This window comes from Eschrichtius robustus, chromosome 2, assembly GCF_028021215.1.
Source record: "Eschrichtius robustus isolate mEscRob2 chromosome 2, mEscRob2.pri, whole genome shotgun sequence".
NCBI lineage: Eukaryota > Metazoa > Chordata > Mammalia > Artiodactyla > Eschrichtiidae > Eschrichtius > Eschrichtius robustus.
Window position 1 is genome coordinate 81284607 of NC_090825.1, and position 12367 is coordinate 81296973.

At 35.7% G+C, this 12367-nt stretch overlaps 1 long non-coding RNA gene across 2 annotated transcripts in view; it reads right to left on the reverse strand.

Moving 5' to 3' along the window:
* LOC137759448 (uncharacterized) overlaps positions 1-12367 on the reverse strand; it is a 185165-nt gene that overhangs the window by 129588 nt on the left and 43210 nt on the right. For both annotated transcript variants that reach the window (XR_011073102.1, XR_011073101.1), the window contains exon 3: positions 3528-3641. This is a non-coding gene — a long non-coding RNA (uncharacterized lncRNA). The remainder of the gene's footprint in view (positions 1-3527; positions 3642-12367) is intronic.

Sequence of the window (12367 nt, forward strand, 5' to 3'; positions counted from 1 at the left end):
AAAATCTCTGGGAGAAGATTTTAGAACAATTAACAATAAAGAAACTCTCAGTGTTTGAGAAGGTACTTTTTAAATCCTCAGTGTTTAATAAACGATCCTTTATTAAGAACCAGATTTTCACATTTCTTAGACTGCAGAGTACAAAAAAAAAATGGAAAACTTATTCAACTGTGAGAATAAAAGAAGTGAGAAATAAGGGACTTTTATTTTTCCATGCCCATGTTTTAAAAGCTGTATGTGTTGTATTTCAGAGGTCTTAAACTGTGTATTTAACTAAGACTGAAATTCAAGCATTGCCAAGCATGGCCTCAAATTTCAGTTTCTCCTAAAACTGAAGAATATGTTTTAAGTCTTCCATTTCTTTTTCCATCAGCCTCAATTTAAGCATCTAATGGTCCTGTTATGACCACTATCTTCTTCCCAGAATCTGGACTTTTCCCTAAACAGAAATAAAATGAGGCTTCTACAAAGCAAGATAGTTGTTTGATACGCTTGCCAATATTCTTGTGGAAGAAGTAAGTAGCAGGCTATCTAAGACATTCAGATTTAAATCCAGAAATAAAAAATTCTTGACATTTCATAAAACTGAAGGGGTTGATCATGGTTTCATAAAACTCTCTGATTTTATTATGATATTCTCATTTCCAAATTTTATTACTAAGTTTAACTGTAATGGTTCCTTGTGGACTACTCAGTATAATAACCTAAGTGAATATACTGTAATTTTAGTCTTTGCATCCTGCTCATATTTTCTTAAATTTCTACTTTCTTTACCAATGTTAGTTCACAAGGTTGCTTTAAGTTAATCTTCAAAGCAATCTCATCTATAAATTTTTTTATCTCGAACTTTCTTACAAATTGTCTTTATTAAATTATTACATGCAACAGAGTTACCTTCACAGATTGAGAAGTATAACTTATTCTGAATGCAACTGTTTAGTGATCCTTTGAAAGTGGTACTTCCTTTCCCCATTTCGGTTTTCAAACAACTTGGTGGGAGTTAGAGGAAGCATAGAAATATTACTGAGTTTCTGCTTGGCAGCCCTATGAATGACTCCTACACTAATTTGCTATGCCCTTGGGGCTACTGCTAAGAGAGTTGTGATAATGGCAGCTAGAGGCAAATCAACCCAGTCCTTTAGTGCTTGACAAGCTTCAACTTTCTAAGGTTATCAACTTTTGGCATAAGTTTCTACTAGGGTCTCACCCGAGTTAGCAAGAACACATATTCAGCACCTCATACTGTAGGTCAAGTGGGAACTGTTCCCTGGGAAAGGATGTAGGTAATTTGGCTGAGGAATGCGCTGGATTGTGTGGAATTGTGTGGGCCACTCAGCCCATTTTTCCCCTTCTATGTTCTCCTTTTATCATAGGAGCTGGAAGCCTGGGAACTGCATTTTCAAGAATTACTGTCATTATGGCCCTAGATTAGATTCTGCCAATGAGAGGAGCTAGTGTAAATCTGCAAGAAAAGCAAAAAGCAAAAGCAATTATTATTCTCATGGCTGTGGCTGGCAATTACTACGGCTTCAGCATCAAGGGTTTTCCAGCAACTTCCCAGTGTCCTCCAAAGATTCACCTGCTTCAGTACAGTGGGCAGCGAAATCAATGGCAGTGGTTTCCTATAATTTGATCATTTCCTGATTTCCTAAATGGTAGAGTGGCTTCCGTAATCTTTTCTATCCCAGACCTTCTAATTTTTTTTAATCCCCTCTATTAAGCCATTTGTTGTTTGAAATACCTGGAGTTACTTTTGGTTTCCTGACTGAACCCCAATTAATACAGAGTCTCTGGAAGAAAAGGGATCCAGAATTCATTCCCTTCTTTTCAAGTCCTTTGGTGGTCCTGACTGAAGAAAGGAACCAAGGACCCCAAATAGGAACTCACCAAGAGGAAAGGAGAAAATGGGCTGATGATCTGTGATCAACTCCAGGGTTGTCCATAGGGGGAGAGTTTATTTGGCAATATGTAACTAAAGGTGAAAAACCATCTGTCCTAGGCACTCAGGCACAATGACCATTCTTCAGAATTAGTAGCTGGGCATGCAAATGACCACTAAAACTTGCAGCTTTGAAAGCATGTAAGGTACCACTTCTGTTTGTACAGATACTGGACTCAGCAAGAGCAATTGCAACATGAAAAACAGATGCATCATATCTCATTTCCAGGCCTCACAGAGACAGAAAAGTCATCATCAGCCAAGATCCTCCCAATCTTCCAACAGATGCACAAATAGACCTGCCTCTGCGACCTTTTCTTCTTTTTAGGAATAATGGAAGAACTCTGTATGAACCAAATTAAGACCAGTACCTCCTCCTGCTTTCTCAGGAAAGTTATCCTGTCTCCTTTTAGTTATCCTGTCTCCTTCTCTATCTTCAACCTCTTTGCCACCAACAATGATGTTAATAAGCATGCAAATATGCTCTGAGAACTCACAACTACAAAAGGATCTCTTTTGAACAATGTAAGTCACTTTACTGAGTCTATTATTGGCCAAACTTTTCCAAAAAGGTATTTATTTATTTATTTATATACTGCCTCTGTTTCTTTTTGTTTTTTTGTTTTTTACCCCCAAACACCTGTCAACGATTTCAGTATAGCTTCTTTAAGTCTTCACTATTCCCTCAAAAATCTTCTCTGGCTATGGTCATTCATTCATTCACACATTTTTTTCATTTTTTTTCCTTTTACAAATATTTATGTAGCACTACATTAGGAGCTGGACATTAAAAGAAACGTAAAAGGGGAATTGTCCCTGCCTTGATTAATGACCTTTATGTTGCAAGTGCCACTAGCATCTTTTCAAAAATCAATTTACTTTGTAAACCAAGATAAACAATAATACAAACTTATTGCAACAAGTTAAAAAATATGAGGATAGATACATAAAAGAAAATGTAATAATCTCTCCCCAACTAATTAGCTGATATTAACAGTTAGCTGTAGATTCTTCCACACATTTCTCTAAATGCATATAATTTAGGTTATAACACATGAAACTGCTGATATTCTACTGTTTTTCACTTACAAAACAACATTATCAAATGATTCAACCTAATACATATGTGCATGTATACAGATTTTTATTTATTTTTAAGTAGTTGTTGAGCAGTGTTTAAATAACATTTTAAAAACTATGAATGGTTTAATGAGCGAATATTTGTGTTCACCTTTGTTGGGGAAATATAATTTTTAAAAAATCTTCTGCTGAGCCAGAAAAATGGCTTCACAAAGGCAGAAGTGAGAGAAAATAATTTTATTTTTGAATGAGTATTAAGCCAGAACATGATGAGTCTTACAGGTAACTCACTAAGAGATTTCAAAGGCAGAAAGAAATCTCACCCTTTCATACAGCCAAGCAGATACAACCCATTCCATACATGTCCCCAAGGTAAACAATAACTATTGTTCAAGTAAGAGGACTTGACAGCACCACTGTCACACATAGTTCATTCTAAATTCACCTAACTGAGATGATCCATTATATTAGTTAACTGGATTTACCCAAAGGCAAATTAAATTCTTACCTCTATGACAGGTGGTAGTTTTGCAACTTGGTCATGGTTGGGCTCTCACAGAAACTGGGACATATGGGTGCTACCTTCCTTGATGATTATATTCAAAGGTATGGTTCCTAGGTCCTACAGAAAGATATTCCAGAATTGTAAAACTGACAAAAGACTTATTTAACTTTAAAAAGGTTTACATACATTTCCAAGAGACTGAGAAAGTATTTACAATTATAAATTTTCTACAGCAAATATCTAAGAAAAGGGAGGGTAGGACATCTCTTCGCTTATTGTTCACAGGGAGAATCAAACCTTTTATTTTATATTTGTATTTGTCCTTACATCTTTACATATCAAGAACCAAAACATTTACATAAAATTAGCTGCCTTTTTTAAATCACAAAATGTTATCTCCCAATAACTGAATAGTTGAAGATAAAAATTTATAGGATGAGAAAATAAGTGAGGAACGAAAGTACCATAATCAGTTATCCATATAGATGCTATTTTTAGACAATTGAGCAAGATTAATTATCTATACACAAGTAAATTTCTTCCAATTTTTATTTTGGGTAGGTAAGCAATCATGATCAAACAATAAATTCTACACATTATTTATCCTAGTTTAATAGTAAGAGCATGGATGTTGCAGTGAAAAATACATATACTAAATCTTGATGGAAATTAAAATGCTTCTCCTTTCCTATTGTAGAAATTCAATTATATCTTGAAAAACCACAGCTAGTAAAATATGAACGTATAAATGAAATAAATCAAACAGTTATGCAGACTAGAAAATATCACACACTTATCATTTCATGTCTGAACAACTATCTGTTTCATTTTCACATTCAGGTTATCTCATGTACATGCTCAATCAGTATGCTTATATCACTAAACTATACTTAATTTTGTATTCCTGATGCTTGCATATTTCCTGGCACAAAGACAACACCCAATAACTGTTTACTGGATTAAATTTTAGAATGACTTTATTCCAAACCCAGTAATTGTTTATTGGATTAAATTTTAGAATAACTTTAGTTTAAAATTATCTAAGGATGAATCTTGTCCTCATTTTTTTTTCTTTAGAGGAATACTAAGCTTTCAAACTAAGCCCCCAAATGGTTCCTTTAATTTGCTAAATTATTTTTACAATATAAAAAGTATCACAGAATCATATTTATACATTTACTTGTTGCTTATTCATATTCACTGTCATCTCAATCACAACTAATGGTTACTATTTATTGAGTGCTCACTAGAGACCTGGTGAATATTTTATGAATGCTGTCATTCTTAAGTTTCACAAGTCTGTACGTTGTGTTTGCTAGTCTTACCTCACAATTGGTGAAACTTAAAGAAATTAAAGATAGTAAGTAACTTGATTAGGGTGATACAGCTAGTAAATGGTAGGTCCTAGCTTAAACCCATGTCAGTCTACAGTTCCTGCTCCAAGGCCTCCAATTTTTTTGCCAACACGTAGCTCTGCCTCTCTAACTAGGTCATGTGTGCCCAGGCCATATGGCAAGCAGTCTACATAGTACCAACCAAAGGAAGTGGCAAATTCTTGCTTTTTCAAACCACTGTTAATAGTCAAGACAGCTTAATCCCCGAGGTTAGCAAATTAATCAAGGTGATCATGGTGATAACATTCTAAGTCAGTCGATAACGTGGTTTGGATGACCAGTTCATTTATAAGAGAATAAAAGAAGTGGGTGTTACAGATGTGACCCATGAGGGAAACTAGGTGAGCAGCTGACATATAGGAAACAATATTCAGAACTTGTGGAAAGGCTTTCAGCAGGTATGCAAACAAATACCCAAACAAATGTACTGTGGTTCAGGAGAATTTCCCCAGCATTCCCAGGAGGCCTGGAACCATAAATAAAAACTACAGCCAAGGAGTTAGAGAAAATGTGAGGCTTAATTATATTTCACTGAATACTATGCAGCACAGTTAATTCAATAAACTCTAGAACCTTTATGCTTCTGGGGATGCACATAGTGCTACATCCTGCTGGGCCAGTGTGTAGAATCGCGCAGCCTCTTCTGCGAGGAAAAGGAGAGAACTTAGCTCTTAAGGGAGAGCTAAAGAAGGCAGGATACTCAGGGAGGGGAGGAGTGATGAGGGTAGTGGGGAGCGGGGGGAGAAAAGCCTTTAGAGGCTTCATATCTTTTCAGATTTTACGGTTTTGCTGTTAGCGCAAGTTCATGTGCCTGACACACAGTGAGGCCAAACAAACCAAAACATCCTTGTTTGGAGCAGAGAAAGGTTTATTGCAGGGCCATCTGTGTCACGGGGGTTAACAGTATCAGTCCTTAGGCTCCAGGAGGCCTGGGGCTATGGGCACCTGGTCTTCAAGTAGTTAACATCTTCCATTTCGTGGGGGATTTTCACATCTGTAAAACAACTCAGGAAATACTGTTATCTAGGTAACAGAGAGGAGCTAAAGCAGAGGATATGGGGGAAGGGCCTGTCCCGGGAAGACCCCATAGGGTCCTGCTCTGTTACATGGCTGCTGACCTAACTCTATTTACCTTATTCAGGCTGCAGAAAAAGGGAAGGCATGCCTGCAGGTACTATCCCACAGAAGTTTTAAACAAATATTCTCTTAATGATTTATGATATGCTTTGCTTTGCTTATTGCCCTGAACCTCAAGTTCCACAGGAAATTATTTGTGATAACACTGCGCTACCTTGTCATATCTTTTTTTTTTAATTGCCTTTCACAGTTACTTAAAGCTTGTATTGTTATTTAGCTATTTATTTTGTTCATATCATTTCTTCTCTATGGTAAACCCCTTGAGGGTAGGATTGTGTCCTAGAGAACAACTCTCTTTGTATAAGGCAGGGCACTTGCCGACTTAATCTGGCAGAGAATTCAGGCATAGTGATCTTTGTTCCAGCCACAGCCCATGGGAGACACTGCACTGAAGCAAAGAGGCTCCTCATTATTCAGGGATTATTTTCACAGCAAGTGAAAGAAACCCACCTTAATTCACCTTAATCAAGGAGAAATATTTTGTTTCATGGACTCAAATTACAAGAAAAGCAGAGTGAAACTTGTCTTGCGCATTTAGAACAAGAAAATCAATTATTACCACAACTATGCTGTGTGACAGCAGACAAAACTACAGAAAGCTTTAATTTTCACATTTCCAAAATAGCAGAACCACAGGGAAAGAGTGCCTCTCTCTTACCAATATTTTAGAAATCCTAGGGAAATATTCACAAGTCCATTAAGGGCTATGAAGAAAGAGGCAAGACCCCAACAGTTCCCTTTTATCATATTGTTAGAATGTGGGGAGAAGGTGCAGTTCCTCAAACGAATACGAAGGCTAATGGGTGAGTATCTGTGAGCTTGAAAGCCATTATATTTTATATCTAATGTAGAATGTGATAAAAGGAAAGAAGTAGACTATTTTAACATGTGTTGAGCACCTACTACATGTCCTATAAACTTTATATACATTATAAACTCATCCAAATATCCATAAAGGATAATAAATATGAAGATGGGATGGGATGATACTGGGCAGTACCTTTGCCCTGTAAATGCTAAACCAGTGAAACATTTATTATTAAGGTAAAGAAATAGAGATTTTAAAAACCATTAACACTGAGGTTTAACTTCTCTATTGATTTTAGGATTACTTGTCTGTCCAAACAAAACTAGGTAATTTAAAAATTCCATCTGCAAAGAGAGTGTTTGCACAGTACCACATGCAAGCATTTTACATGGCTTATATAATTTAACCCTCATAAAAATATCAGAATGTAGGTGTTTATATTTATTAGGATTTAAACTAAGCTACTTTAGCAAAGAGACCCGAATATACATTGACTTAAAAAAAAAAAAAGATACAGGTTTATTTCTTTTTTAAAGAATACTTAGATATATAGGGTGATCCAGAATGTGTTATCCCAAGAGGGTTCTGCCAGATTCAAGGTAGAGCTTCCATCTCTTGAGTCCAAGATGGTGCCATTTCCCAAGCCCAACTATTGCTTTCTCCAGCCAGTGGAAAAAGGAAAAAAAGGGGGGGGAGGGGCGGTGTAAGTGGGTTATTTTAAGAACAGAATCTGAAAGTTGCATGTAACATTTGTGTTCTCCTGTGAGCCAGAGCTGAGTCAGATGATCTCACTCAAGAAAAAGGCAGGTTAAGAAATGTCTCTAGCTAGGAGAGCAGAAGCCCTACTAAAACCTATGTGTATGTGGCAGAATTGGTCAAGGCAGATTTACTGTGAAGTTAGGGTGGTATAACTTTCAGAGCCCATGTGCTTCTTCCAAGACTCTGAGGGAGGGGAAACTAACAACATATTCATTTATTTATTTTATATCCTTTTGTCCTTAACACTTCCAAAAGATAGATCTGTCCCCGACAGGTAGGACTTATTTATAAACTAATACAAGGAGAATAAATCCTGGAGGAAAATTCACTGTCTCTGCCTCCAAATAATTTCCAATGAGGCCCAGAGAAGTTAAGTAACTTACAAAAAGTCACATAGATTTGGAGCTGAAATCAGAACCTGGGTCTCTACGGCACAAAGACTTTTGACTCATATTTCTAGTGCATCAAGTACTCATATATTTTAGATTTTATTTCCTCCTGACATTATCTCAGGAGAAAAGTTGGACAATCTAGAAATCACAAGGTAATTAATTGGCTACATCGCTTTGTCCCTATCTGTTCAGATGCTCTTGGGAGACAAAGTGAAAGAGACCATGTGAAGCCCAGCTGCCAAGCTGACATGACAGCCAGTTAGTCGGGTGATGCCACTCTCAGATCAACCCAAAGGTTAATAACACAGATGCAATCAAAGATCTGATGGATAGAGGCTGTGAACCGCGTATCAATAACTTACAGTGAATGTCTGGAGGTGGCAGATGAAGCGGCTCGTCATCAATTAAGCATGGCAGTCCAGTTTTATATAATTGTCAGAAGGGATTATTAAATTTCACATCTTAGTTTGCTTGGGGAAAATATCAAATAACACTAAAGGGTGCATTTTAAAAACAACGTTTAGTATAAACTCTTGCTTCTGGCCTCATGTCAAACTAACAAAGAGGTGCTATGCAATTTGATCCATGCTTTTCATTTTTCCATTTCTGAGCCAAGGTATTTTTTCATACTTATTATTAACCTCACATGTTTTTAAAAACAATAGTTCTGGTTTTAAGAATTTTATAAGTTAGGGAAATATTTAATTATCAAGAAAATAATCTCAAAATTTGAATATGACTGCAAGTTGAATATCTATTCACCATAGCAACTTGGAGTATACAGTCCTCAAAGTTAAGTACCACAACAAAACGCAGACACATGCCTTCCTTTTTATAAAATTCCTATTTACAGTAAATTCAGAAAAGCATCCTGCACTAAGCCAGAGAGGACTTAAAGTGGGCTGTCTCTAGATACGTTTTTTTAAATTTTAAGACTGGATTCAAAGAGTTCCATCTAATTTGAGGTGAATTTACTGTGTATCAGCTCCATTATCCAACTTTCTATAGTAAATCTTAAAATTCTTATATTTGTAAAAACCCCTACGAATGCCTGAATTATTTGGTAAAGTTTAAAAGACCCAATGCAACATTTTTTGAAAGGCAATTATAATTATAAAGTAATCACTACTAAAGTATAACAAGTTGTCATAGTATCTATTTAGAAAACCATTCACAGTTATTCTATCATGCACATTTTCACACTTAGCATCGTGCTGCTGTTCCAATAATTGTTTACTATCTTAATATGACAGGCCTAATACCCACCCTCTTAAGGAAATTACCTTTCATTAGCACTGGATTAATATTATCCTATGTTACTTTTTATTTGTAACAAGTTGTACCCAATTCTATACCACCAACCATTTGACTTAATGATCTACTTGATGGACATCACTAAAAACAGTTCGTAAAGTTGACTTAACAAAATGAAATGATATTCAATATCAGTTTGAGTTGTTGCAATGAAAAGAGCTCATAGTACACCGGAAAGCTGTGGGAAGTTGTTGGGAATTACTATTCCATGGATTGATACAAATAAAGAAAAGATCATAGAATTCTAGAATTATAAGGTACAGGAGTTATTTAGGCCAACACGCTAATTAAACAGTCCATGGATCAAAAACTAGACTTGATAAAAATCATAAAATGAATTGCCTGCTGAACTAAGTTTTGGACCTAGTGCTGTGTACAGTATACCCTACTGTTTTGCCTAAGATTGTGCAGTATCCCAGAATGGTTTGCGCTCTCTTTTAGGTTCCAAAATGTTCTACCTTGTAACAGGTAAATGTAAATTCATTGGTTGACTGACTGGCTGATTGACTGACTTAACAGGCTAAGGCTAACTGGTTGACTGACAGACTAGGGCTTCCCAGGGAGGGTCAAGGTTACCATTCTCTACAGGCTCCTCAAATAAACTTCCAGTGTCAAACATAACTGACAAACCTGATACCTGGAGTACCAAAGTTACTGAAAAGCTTTCAGGGAAAATTTTTCTAAATGTAACTGAAAACTCTTCAAGTTTTTCTTAATCCCCTCATATTTTTTTCTGCTTCATATAAAAACACTAATTAGAAATTTAAATTATGTTCAATGTCTAAAACTGAAATTATATAGTAAGTAATTCAACATCAACACCTGATACTATGTGATAGACCTATGGGCATAATATTTTGATATTATGACACTCACAAAAATAGTATAACATTTATATTTCAAGATTTGCACATAATGCAATGGCTTTCAAAAGTCAACTTTTCAATACAAACTTTAAAATTAATAATAACAACTTTTTCTATCTAAAACTTAACTGTAGCAAGTTGATGCACTTTATTCTGGCATTCATGATTTAGAAAAATGTTTTTTGCAAGCTTCATACAAAAACATTTGAACAAATTAAAAATCATTGCAGCAATGTACATAGATCTCATATTCCTTTGATTTCCCCCTTCTTTTCTGATTTCTACATCTCTTATATTATGAGAAGACATTACCAAAAAAAAGACAATAAATTTCTATGAAAGACAACATTGGTTCTTAGCGAGAAAGGAGAGTGAAAATCAGCTCTTTTATGTGACCAAAGAATCTCTTTATTTAATGTCCTTATTAATGTGAACTGAACCTAAAAATGTGAACATCTAGATATATACTGCTTAATTCCAGTTTCACCTGCATTAGATAAACTGTCTTGGAACTTCCTTTCTTAAGGAATAATTTTTACATGTTTATTTATTTTCCTCAATTTCTCACTAAACTTCATATCATTTTGGAGTAAATAGTATAGTAAGGCATTATATAAATATGAAAAATTTAAGTACTACAGTAAGGCATTATGTAAATATGAAAAACTTTTTAACTATCAAGAATTTTAAATGTATATAATGCTTGATCCTTCATATTATCTTTAAAATTTCAACATTTATATACAAACGTGAAATGCTAAGACTGAAATGCCTGAATTTGTTCTGTTGTTATATGGGAGCACTTACAGTATCAGATTCTAACTTAATCAAAACTGAACTAAAATGAAAAGCATCATTGTAATCAACCATATGGCTGCTTCATTCTAAACTGGTTATTTTTAAAGAGCCAGCCTCCAACATTCCTCCTTAGAGGGAGAATAAAAACCATATTACTACTGTGCACATCAAAACTACATTGGTCAACCAGTCATTGTGTTAGCTGGCACTAAATTCCTGAACAGCATAGTAGTGCAACACAGGTCTTCCAGATGACTATGAATGGATGGTCTTCATTTGTCAGAGATTAAGCTGGTAGACATGGCCTTTGTAGAAATAGCTAGAAAATATAGCACGAATTCTGAAGAAGCAGGGATGGGGAGAGTCATCTTTTTCATATGACCAGTGACCCTTTTTTTTTAATGTTACCACTGCTGCACACAGATCCTAAAAATGCAAGAGAAAGATTCCATTTCATTGTATTGAGAATCATCCTCTTGGGAAACCAATTTAGTCTGAAAGTACCCTCAGAAAGGATTCTGCTTCTTGTAGATAATTGTGGATCAATTTCAGATGAAGATTTAGTAGCCTTTTAAAAAACCTTTTAGGGCATTTTTTAATGCTCTGTAGAGAGTTGAAGAGTGTGTGTGGGGAGGGTGGAAGTAAGCCGATAAAATGCTATTATTGAAGAACTTCAGGCTAACCATGAACTTTAAGATTTGTATTCAGTTCTATGGCAAATGGCACCAGCTTATCTTACAGGTTACGTGCACTATAGATTTGGAAGCAATAAAAGACAGATCTGAGTCTCCATTTGGGCTCATGGGCTGCAGTTTGTCTTCTTAGGTTCCAAATTTCTCAGTTCTTCCCTACTACACATTCAGCTTTTCTCTCATACTGTTGGACTACCTGACCTTTTGAGACTTGAGGCCTGGTACAAGATGCAGAGGCGACAGCGTTGTACAGACTTCTGCACCAGGAACAACTGTGTGAAGTGAAAGCCTCTATAATAAATCTCTATTCTACATCACTCATAGTGATTCTACTTCTCAGGCCAAATCCTGACAGGTAAAGTAGTAATTCAGAGACATGAAGAAATTAATCAAAGGGATTAACTGCCAAACACTCTCAAAGAGAGTTAGTAGAAGAACCTAGAAGCATACTTTACCTTCTTTGATTTGATTCCATATCCCTAAATGTATACTTCTATAGTTCTTACTTTATTTTAGAGACTACTTTACACAATAACACCTAGTTTCTCCTAAGGTAGAAAGAATGTAGCTCCTAGTAGCTCCTCCTTCAAATATTCACTCTCAAACTAACTAAAGTCTTCAGTCGTAAGTGTCCTTGTTCCACTTTTCCCTGCCTACCTGATGACTACTTGCAGTCTGTCCCT